The 11,553-nt window shown below is 39.1% G+C and overlaps 1 long non-coding RNA gene across 2 annotated transcripts; it reads left to right on the forward strand.

Moving 5' to 3' along the window:
- The first annotated feature begins 7,915 nt into the window (after positions 1 to 7,915).
- LOC138107214 (uncharacterized) lies at positions 7,916 to 10,310 on the forward strand. Of its 2 annotated transcripts, XR_011149325.1 has the most exons (4): positions 7,916 to 7,996; positions 8,269 to 8,391; positions 8,697 to 8,822; positions 9,533 to 10,310. It is a non-coding gene; the product is annotated as an uncharacterized lncRNA (long non-coding RNA). The 2 variants fall into 2 exon arrangements; XR_011149326.1 differs by lacking the exon at positions 8,269 to 8,391 and having other exon boundaries at positions 7,929 to 7,996.
- Positions 10,311 to 11,553: the final 1,243 nt, after the last annotated feature.

The following is an 11,553-nucleotide window of genomic DNA, read 5'->3' on the forward strand; positions in this document are numbered from 1 at the left end:
ACATAGGAGACCCAGAATAAAGGTTTGTATAAGATTTGCCCATCAAAGATTATTGATTTCCTGCCTAAAAAACACGGCATTTCACTCCAGCTGCTTACTCTGTTTTTCCTCTGTATCTTATTCTGCTTTCAGATCCCCCTGTCATGCTGGGCAGAAGAGCCTGCCTCCATTATTTAATCTCCAGCCTTGGTAAGTGCTTACATTTTAAAGTTAAATTGATTTTCCCCTCTGTTCTGTGAACACTGTCACTTGGTCTTCTAGCTACACCAGTCCACCCACGACAGCCAACAGAATTTGCAAAGTACAAAGTATACATTTTATAAGAAGCCTGAAGAATGCTGAATTCTAATGAAGCAAGGCCAATGTAATAAAAAGCACTGAAATTCAGTGCTGATGCTACTAACGTCACTGTTAGACTTAGCCCTGCTGCGATGAGAACTGCAGGGATTACTAAGTGTGTCTTCCTTCTTAATAGCTCAATTGATGGTTTCAGTAGTGATGCACAAGTTGCTGCCACGTGCTAGATAAAAATAACTAAATACAGTATGTTCACAACAGTGCTGATCAATGTGGGTTATGACAAAGAGTCTTTTAAAGGGAAAACACATTTCCCAACTTTGGTCTACTAAGAGTTAGCTGCTTCATGAAACTTACTTGAAATAGAAAATAACTTTTTTTCATTTGTGCACAGTCTTACTGGTCATGACCCGTTACTGGAGGACAATAGCAAATAATTTATTTATTATTAATTATTAGTATAAATATACCAGAAAAACCAAGTCCCTGGTATTTCAAGGTAGGGGTTGGAGCTTAAACTCACAGAAGTTTGTGGCTTTTTTTGTTGTTGGGTAAATAAACAAATTACCACAAAACCTGAGGATGCTCCATTGACAGGAACCCTGAGCTCCTGGGATGGAGTCACAGAGGATAGAAGATGACTTGTGGCATCTCATATTAAAAAAAACTAATTTCTTGGTGCCCAGACAGAAACACTGCACCAAACAAAATCAGACACAAGAGCATATCAGAAAATTTGCAGGTCCTCTGCCTACCAAGGAAATGTCTAAAGTGTGACATACACAGCTCACATTAAGTAATTAATGAAAGCCTTGATTATGCTACTGACCTTGTGAAAAAATATGCTTTCTGTCACTGAAAAAAATCAAACTCATGTGAAAATTAGCTGCCCCTTTCTTCTGCATATGAACTACAGTGACCTCCACCTTAACTCTCTGCTTCACTAGATGTAAGTCGGGATAGCAGGAAATCATCTTATTACTGTTGGTTGTTGGCTGCTGAGAGAAGCTTCAGTAGTAGCTACATGAAGGTATTAAAAGCCTTGAAATGGAAGCAGACAGCTGAGGGAGGGATGGGCTGGGAAGGAAAGCATAGAGAGAAATGAGACTGCAGCCTACTCCGGCTGCTGCTTGATCTGTGAAAATAGTAGAGCCTTTTCTTAATATATGCTTTTAGGATGGGATTGAAACACTCAATAAAAATATACCTGGAGCTAACAGACAGTTAGGTTTTATTGCTGCTTCTTCTTGTCTGTCAGTACTCCTTAGATTAACCACTTTGTTTTAATTTCAGTATTTGAACAAATGGTGCTATTACAAGCTTCTCCTCAGAAGCAGTGAGGTGGTTTGTTTTGGTAGCTGAGTTCATTATACCCACAGACTATCCTCTAAACCCTAAAAAGAATAAAAACCTTTGTACTGTGCTAGATAGTCTATTAAGTGAAAACTGAAAATTTTAGAGGCAAAACACCTCTTGCAAAACATGACTTCTGCAAGTGGCGTTGTTCAACTTCATGAGGAGTTGGGTTTCCCACACAGTGAGCTTCCCACTAATTGAAATCAGTTCAAAAAAAAGCACACTGTGAACTCTTACAAAATTTACAGGAATGCAAACCAGTGGATGCCATTACATCCACGCAGCCTGAAATGCATGTTAAGATAGACAAGCTCCTCTTCTGCTGAGTTTCCCCAGAGCACTGCTCTCACCTGGTGAAGCATCAGAGCAGCATCATTTTTCTGCTGACTGGCACCAGATGCTGCTGTCCTGCAGGGATGAAAGGGATCAAAGGGAACTGGTTCTCTAGAGAGCACTGCCAGCATTCCCAAAGTCTGACAGTGGCAACATATGCTTACATTTTCTGTTTTTTAACTTGTAACTCTTATTCTTGCAACCCCAAGAGAAAGAGGAAGGTGTGAGCTCTCTCTTGCTTAAGCTGAAATGCAATAGCCATTTTTGGTCTCTCCAACTCTCTGGTAGCTATGCTCCTTTTTCTGTTCAGAAGGCTGCCTTAGAGGAAAGCCAGGTAGTGCCTATATTTGCATGCCAAGGCTGTGATATTGGCAAGATCAAGGCCAAAACTGTGCCCACTTTTTCTCCCAGTAGAAGCTGATTCACAGAGAGCTCTGTTATGTGCTGTGTCTGCTGTGCCACATATCGTGAAGCAAAGCCAACAGCCTGGCTAGGGATCAGTATTGAACAGAGAGATGACACAAATCACTGGGGAACTGAAATGACTCACTGACTTTGCATTCAGCTCCACACCTACAGCTTCGTGGTTATTACATTAAAAATAAATTAAAGCACTTTATATTATCTGCTTTATGGGGTAATATTAGTGACAGCTACCAGGGTGCTGTGCTTCTGTAAAACCCACACTTTACAAATATTAAATTACACAATTATTTATAAACACAGCAGTTTTGTAAAACAATAGAGATATGGTAAATGTAACTAAACCCGTGCACTAAAGTTCAAAAGAGAGAAGTAATGAAGATGTCATCCTGTCATGAAAAATGAGTGACAGATTAATAAATTTTTCCACACATTTCAATATATTTATCATAATCCTTCACTGAGCATTTCTAATTGTGACATGTTTGCATAAGATCCCTTTTTTTAAATTGAGTTTTAGCAAGTGCTTGCTCTCCTAGAAGAATAATAATGCCAGACTGGACCAGTAGTCCACTGGGTGAAATTCATAACGACCACAGTTCTTATGTAGCTGGATGATGAACTTGGTCTTCAACTTTAATCCTTGTGTTTGAAGCATAACTATAAATGAAAATAAGTTAATTCCAAACACTAAAGTTGTCAGCAGGATATTTTCTTCCACTTACTTCTCTAGCAGTAAAATATCACCCATAACTGTGACTGGGAGTTGTTCTTAATGTGTTGAATAGGTTTATCCTAGGGTTTTGGGTTTTTGTTTTGTTTTCTTTTTTTTTAAGATTTCTAACATATTTGTTTTTACTTTGACCTCCACTTAAAACAGCAATAACACTTTGTTCTTCCTCTTTCCAGAGCTGCTGAGGCTATGTTTTTCCAATTATTTTTTCTGTGTTCTTTGCCTTACATTACTCAGGGATATTTTTCTGCTTTCACTCTACCATGCTTTAGCCTGCTTTTGTTCCTCCAAGTTCCTCAGTCATCTCTCATCCAAGCTAACCTGGATCACTTTGTCTACTGCATATTTTTCATCTCAGTGCTCACCTACTTTTCAAGAAAAATATGCGTGTAAATACGTGTATTCAGAGAGGGAGCCAGAGGCACTTTAGTATTAACCTTTGCCCTTACTAAGAATTAACCATTTAATCCCACTTTAGTGAGGTTTTCTTGTTTTTCAGTCAGGATGGTGCAGCACTTCAGCTCTTCTTCCATGAAAACCTATTATCCTCAGTCATACCTCTAATGAGGGATGAAGAATTTTCTGAAAGGAAAATCCAATTTAAATGCCATCCCGTTCTTTAGTACTAGATTTCTGTTAACTTATTCAAGGAGTTGTTTTTTTAATAGAGAAGTTATGATTTATCACATGAAACACAATCTCAATTAAAAATACCTGAATATTATTTCAGTATCTCCAGGTGTCAGCACCCTGATCTTATAACATCCTTTACTTTTGTTCCTTATAAAGAATAGGTTTCAGAAAAATATATCTGCTATTAATTCACGTGGTGAAGATTAAGACAAATCTTTCGCCATTCGCTCTCCTTAGCTACAGTTCTGCAAAGTTACAGGTTTTCATGCAAGCTTTCTGATTTCACTTTATTGAAAACTGAAGCTTTATTTGGTCTTCTGTATCTCTGGTTATTTGTGTTGCCCAGGTTTCCCACATTTCTGAATTCTCATATTTTTTTCCCTTTTTATTTCCTTCAGTTGAGCACAACTACCATTTTTGAAGAACTCTTGTTTGCTTAGGAAAAACCACTTGAAGCCTTGCCACTGAGTCTGGGGTGTTTGCTCTTACCATCCTGCTTTTCATTGTACCTATTTCTGTCAAGAAATGATTCCAGGTGGCCTTCACACTGGTTTCTAATAATTTTCACATTTTAAAATACCTTTATCTGTAGGAATTTTTTTTCCAGATTTCCTATTACACAAAATACTTTTTTTTTAAAAGCTAAGTGTTAGGGTGATAATTAATTTCTAATAACTTATTTCTTTGGAACACTCATCAGAGCTTTTTAATGCAAGTGTCTATATTTAGGTTGAAAAATAATTTGATTTTTCTAAAGCACTGAGCTCTCTGGAAACAGATGAAACTGCTCAGCATTTTAAAATCTTTATATTTGGAAGTAAAATTTTGCATACCACTTATTTTTAAAGTCCTGAACCACATCATTTTGGAGAAAGAAAATGAACTTTACATGGCACTCCAGATGTCTAAAACAAGCAAATAACATTATCAAAACTAGGTCTGCAACAGCATTTTAGAAATTGTAGAGAAAGCTTGTCTGGTCTGTAAATGCTTTAGGGCCAGCTCATAAGCAAAAACTTTATGAGCAGAAACCTAGAGACACTAAGTGCTAAAGATAACAAAGCAATTTAAATCTCTTCCGCTGGAAATATTATTAATTACCAACATTTTTGCAGTACTGCCATCACCAGCACATACCCAAAGCCCCCAGAAATTGTTTAGTGACCTCAGCCTTTCTTTCTTACAGCCCTGTACAGATTGACATACTTTCCACAGAAGCACTTGACTTCAGTTAATGAAGTTACCACTCAATGAAAGATAAAGGCTTGAACAAAGCTTCTGGTTTTGCTATTTTGCTATTTTTTCCAGAGTCTCACATAAACAAGACTGTTGTAAGAAGAGCATTTGCAAAGCAATTGTAAAGGGCATCATTCTGCCACACCAAAATTACTTAGTCTGGCCCTCCCTGGCTTTCTTCTTCAGCTTTATTGTCAACAGCTATGCCAAAAAATCATAAGGCATATGAAAAAAAAAGGTCAAAGTGAAACAGTATTTTGGGGTTTGTTTTTAAAATAACTAAAGTCAAAGCAATTTTTTTAAGTAGATTAAGCATTCACTTCAATAGGAATCTCTGAACTGAGTTCTGAGTCACTTCAACCTAGCTGTCATTTTTCCACGAATTTCACAAGCCAGTAGACTCCTTGACACTTAAAAACCTTTTAGTTCTTTAAGAAATTCTACAGCAAGCCAAAGTGAAGAAGCTGCTTCAGTATTTCACACAACTTATTCCAAGTCATTCTTCTAAAGTCCCTTCCCTTAATAAATCACTTGGATAATTCCAGCTCCACCATTGAAGAGAAGTACTGTCATGCATAGGTACTAAAGCTGTAGTTTCCCTCTGTTATTCCAAGTAACAGATTAGATAGCAATCTAATGTGATCTATTTCAAACATGGGAAAAAGAGTATTCATTTTCATTCAACAATAGCATGTTCATGTTCATTATCATTATTATTATTATCAGTTTGATGGCCTTCTTCCCCAAGAGGCTCTTACCTTCTTGAAACAATTATCTTCTGCTGCTAAAAAGATTAAATATATGGTGAGATGTCATGTTTGAAAACTATATCAAAAGCAATTTTTTTGGTTTTTTAATATTTGCTCAAATGCCAGAGAGTGTTTCCTAACAAAACCATAAAAATCTTTCAGGTAGACTTTGGTACTGAGTACACAGATGGGAGCATGTTCTCAGGGAGGATAAATATTATGTCTGCGTCTAGTCATGAGTGATTTACGCCCTCTGATGTAGCCCAGTTAGATAACCATTTCCTGTTTCCTTAGTTACTATCTGAAGTAGCAAATGATGGCTACTGGAGAAGCAGACATCACTCTCAACAGTGAGTAAAGTGACAAATGAAATTACGTGGATTGACTAACTCTGAAGATGACACAAAATGGAAATTCCTACCAGAGAAGTGCTTGAAGCCATGTTGTCAATAATTTCCTCAGTCATTAAAAGAGCAGTGCATTCAGTGCTGGCAAATCTTTTGAGAAGAGATGTAAAGCTTTTCTCAAAAGAGTTCACACAGGCTCTTCCCTGAAGACCTCATCTGGGCTCTCCACTAATGGAAAGACAGACAGACAGGCATGTCACTCACTTTATTGATCTGCTTGAGCCTATTTATAACCCCATCTTAGTGTGCCAAACCACAACAGGATTTTCACCTACATCCCAAGTCTGTCTCCACAATCGTCAGAACTGGCAGTAGTATCTTCTTCAAAAAGAAACCCCAAACCCTCAGTGAGTGACTTGCTAAGAGCAGATGTGGCGTGTTCCACAGGTGACATGTCACATGGGTTTCTTTGCCCTGCAGTCTCTAACAGACTTGCTGGTTTGTCAGTACTTTTCCAGCAGCAGATTTAATGCAAAGTAGATGATTTCATCTTAATTCTATTAAGAATTTAGGAGACGTAGATATTGAAAAGATGAGATGTGGCATCAAAAAATACCTGGAAATAACCACTATTATAAAGTTGCCTCACATTTGTAACTTTAAAATTCCCACCAGCTGGGAAGTTAAAATACAAGACAAAGGAGGTGGGGGTAGAGACGAACTAAAAATCTTTTCGTTCTTTGTTTTCAGTCTGTTTGCATCACATGTAGCCAAATCATTTTCTTTTAGGTTAGTCCTAGGTCACAAATTGCTGAGCAACACAGTGTCACCCTTACAAAGAGCAAGCTGCCCTGTTCACATTTAGTGAATGTGCTCTTCAGATTCTAATAGGTTTATATCCATACATTAAAATGGTTTGGGTTTATTCATCACGATTATTGCAAGTGTGGGCTGCCCATATTGAACTGCTTTATGGAACATTAAGGTAAAATAGGAATGCCCTGTGGGAAAAAGTAGGAGTACTCATGGCCAGTCCAAGCTCCTCTTGCACAGGGGTGGGTACCTGACGAACCACCTTGCAAGGCAGCCGCAGGTGCTATCCTACTTTCATTCCCATTCCAGCGGGCTCAGGCCATGCCAGGGCGGTGCCATGTTGGGGTCCCGCTCCCTCGGCGCGGGGGGAGCCGCACCGTGCTGTCAGCACTAGAGGGCACTCCGGCATTAGGAAGTGCAGCGCCGCTCCGCAATCCCCGGGGTGATGGAGGCTCTGCCGCTGTGCGACGGGACGGGCGCCCACCACGTATTTCCCACCGGGAGACCCTAGGCATGATGAAAGCAATGTTCTCTCCCTGCCCAGCCCAATAAAGGGGACGTGGGGGGTGTCATGCTGCCAGTGAGGAGCTGACCAGGTGATACTGCAACCTTGCCAGCAGAGATGAGCAATAGTCGCCTTAGGCGTGAAGCGGAGAGTTTGGAAGAAGGCACGTGGCTCTTCCCAAAGGAATGGTTAGTGTAGCACTTCCCAGTCACTGTGCTTGGTTTCTTTCCTCATGGGTACTAAGTATTACTTTGGCTTTGCCTTCAATACCCCGGTTTTGAAGAAGCTCAGTTTGCAACTACTCACCCGTCTTGCAGAAAATGCCGTGTCTTTGTGAATGAACATCTCCACCTCCTCTCCAGCAAGGCAGGGAGAACGGCACATTTCCAGACGACTGCTTTTCCTCAGATGCTAATGAGAAAGCTGTTAAAGAAGTGTACAGCTAATGGGCTAAAATACGAAGGAGGAGAGAGGGCTACTCGACCAGACAGTCACTTTCCAGAAGGGAGAAGACTGTCACTGAGGTTCAAAAAACAGCCCATGGCTAGAACATGAGAGGAGCCCATTCCCAGTAAGCTACACCACCCTTTTTGTGATGGGAGACTTAAACTGACCTTAAACTATCTCCAGCTGTGCTTTAGGAAGTTTAGCCTTAGTCTCAACCACGTTAATTCTAAAATATTCCCTTCATGACTAATTCATATTTTTCCTTGATATTTAATCTAATTTGCTGCAGGCTAATCCCTTTGGGTTTTGGCCTGTTGACAAAAAAAAAAAATGACTAGTCCCTGTACTCCTGTTCCTTCTCTCTGTGGATCTATGGATACTTATTATCTCTTTCAGGTATTTTTTATTTTTTCAACAACTCTTAGAGCATAAAAACAGCTGCTACTCTTCCTAGTTAAGGGACAAGAAGATTCCAGGTGTTCAGAGATGACTGAAGGAGACGTTATCAGCAAGTTTTTTGTAAATGCTACATTCCACATACATCTATCTGGATGAAATTATTTTGTGTCTAAGTGCCTTTAATTACCACCTATAGGCTCTAACTGAAATACTTCTCCCTGGGGTGTTTTCCTCCTTGCTCTTCTGGGTAATATATCAGGGTATCTTCTTCACTGCTTCTGTTGGCTTTAGTTTAACAGCTATTACATACCTCATTAATATTTTAAGTAACACATAATAATAATAAATAATAAACTTAATGCTTAATGTGACCCTTTCAAATGGCAGTAGCTTTGGTTATGATCCTGGACTATAATATTCCACAGATCCTTTGCAGAGAGTTTCTCAGTGATTGATATATATGGAAATTTTCTCAAGAAAAACTGGCATGCTACGGCCACCAAGTTTCTGTTGCCTAAGAAGACAATGTCTCTCTGTCATCCTAGAGCAAGGTTTGTATTCTTTTCTTTTGTTTAGAAAATACTCTGAAAATTCAGATTGCTAAAAGGTGGCTCAGTAGTTTTTGCAGCAAGTGGGATGACAGTCCTAATTCCAGCCCAAGTTTTCATAGGCAGCCTTGGGGAGCTATTTTACCCAACCTGCATCTCTCAATTTCACTTCTATAAACTGAAGATAATGTTCCTTTCCCACCTGGGAAATACACTGATACTAGTGAGATATTTGGATGCTGTAAAAGAAGACCTAGGCAAAGCTTGCGCACAGTCAAATTATAAAAGTCCTAAAAGATAAACAAAATAAATCAGATTTAATATTCTTCAGCTTTTGTTTATCTACCTTCAACACTAGAAATTCCCTGGACTCACTGCTATTCCCTTGTGCTGTCTTCATAAGTGAAGCCTTGAGCTGGTCAGATCACCTAAACTCAGACAAAGCTTTTTCCATGAGCTGCCTCATTGTGGTAGCTGGTTTAGGCACCCCAGCCATAGCAGTGGCTAGAACAAAAACAAAAGAGGTTCTTGGGACATAGATTTCTTTTTGGTTTGGATTAGCATGCACTAAGCAACATATAACCAATGCAAGGAAATTTTTAACCCATTTTGGCTATATTTTAAAGAAGAAATCATTTGGAGGCTAAAATGGAGAATGAGAAACTTCATCTCAACAGGCTGATTTTTGTAATAAAAAACATTCTGCCTTACAGGAGGAGAAAAGGAGAGGCATTCCACCTGCTGCATATGATGGCTGCCTGTGTCCTCTGAAGTAATGATCCATCCTACAGGCCAAATTCTTCCAATCTTGGTCTTGCAGGCATCACCTACAGAAAAGTGCCCATATGCTTTAGCATATCTTTTTTAAATGAAAATTGTTAATTTAAGCATGCTACAGGTATATATGTGATGCCATAAGGAAAAAAGGAAATCATACAAGCTGAGCTTAATTTCTAAGCCCTTGTCCCACAGAATTACTTAAACACATGACTCCAAGGTTTTTCAGATAATTGTGGGGCATTTGAGCAGTATAAGGCAAGTCCAGAGAGTAGTGGACCCACTGCTCATGCCCTGCAGAGTCTCAGTGAGTGTGCACGGGGAATGTGAGGCCCTTCCTGTGAATATGTGTACACTGTGATTGTACAGGTCTGCCGGGTAGAATATCTGGCACTTGCAAAATTGTGCTCATGTATGCCAAAGGGCTGGATCACAGGGCTGGAAATCCCAGGTAAAATACAGAGATCCTCAGAATCTTCCCAGGCTTTTCATTTGAAGAATTAAGAAGAGAAAAAAAAAATTTCAGGGAAAAATGTTCATATATCAACCCTGTTATCAAATATTTTATTTTGATTTCTTCAACCCCCCTGGGCAGCAACCAGTTCTAAGTTACAACACTGAACTGGATGGAATTACTCACATATTGGCATGTAAATAGGTGTCTGCAGAATTCTGAGCCTGCTTTAAGATTAAACTTTACTGCCAGTAGCAATAAAGATGTAATTAGCATTATTGTAATAATGGCATCATCTTTTGTCTTGTTTTTTCCCAGTCAGGAATTAGAAAAAGGAAATAAAATTATGTCAGTCTGCATAAGAAGAGTGCTAGACCTGCAGAGTTATACAGAGCACTGCAAGCATCTTGCTAGTGCAAACAAGAGCAACTCACCATAAAATTAAGGGAACAAACACTACCCACTCAACAGCATAGAACACAATGTTGTTCTTTATTATATTATTTAAAAGGGGCAGATTTAGTCAGTCATAAATTAATAATTCAGAAGGTGTAAGAAGGCACAGCCAATTAGCTGCAGTAATTTGCATTTTTATGCTCCTTCATTAGTTTTCTAAGGTTCTTCTCTCCTATTATAGCAATGCAAATGCCATCTTCCAAAAGGTGAATAGCCAACCTGTTTATTGTTTGCATGGTAATGAAGCCTTTTCAATTATTGAAAGACCAAACAATTTAATAATTTTTAAGACAAATTTTTGTTGCTACAATATCTCTTCCTCATGTTGTTTTTCAAGAAACATGCTTTTTAAATGTAATTTATTTTAACCTGAAGCAAGGAGTTTATCAGGCAGCTGATTTTCTGAGGTTCCTAGAATCATGCCTAACTTTAATCATGTGAGTAAATCTCTTGAAGCAAGGTATTAAAATCCTTTCTTAATTTAGAGGCTGACAAATAACTCAGTGTATGATGTCTTTGTTTGCAGCATAGGGTCTCTTTATCCTTTATGCAGGAATGAATTGAGAAGGGTTTAATATATGAATTTGACCGTTAGGGGAACTTCCCTTTCTTATGCCCATGCCCCAGATATCCACTGGCACAAGCACCTTCAAAAGCTTCCTGCAGCCTGCCCCAGGGATCTCCCTTTTGGTCTTTACTATCTATGGGTACAGTCTTGCTAAAGTTGATGTCTTTAGCTTCTGAGGCATACTCCTGAGACCAGCAAGGTTAAAGTCTTCCTGCAGGCATAACTGAAGTCCTGGTCACCAGAGTGCTGCAGGGCAGCTGTGCTTGCTTGGTCTCTGCCTTCCCATGCAGGACACCAGCAAATCCCACTGGCTTCCCAGAGAGCTGCTCCTAACCTGCAGCTGGCCTGATACGTACTTATTTTTCCATTTTTACTCTGGTATTTTCCTTTCCAAATGCTTTCCATGTGAGGCCATTTCATTTTATTTTTATAATTATTTTATTTTTAATGCAGCCCCTCATTCCAGATGTAGATAGTAC

This window comes from Aphelocoma coerulescens, chromosome 3, assembly GCF_041296385.1.
Source record: "Aphelocoma coerulescens isolate FSJ_1873_10779 chromosome 3, UR_Acoe_1.0, whole genome shotgun sequence".
Taxonomy (NCBI): domain Eukaryota; kingdom Metazoa; phylum Chordata; class Aves; order Passeriformes; family Corvidae; genus Aphelocoma; species Aphelocoma coerulescens.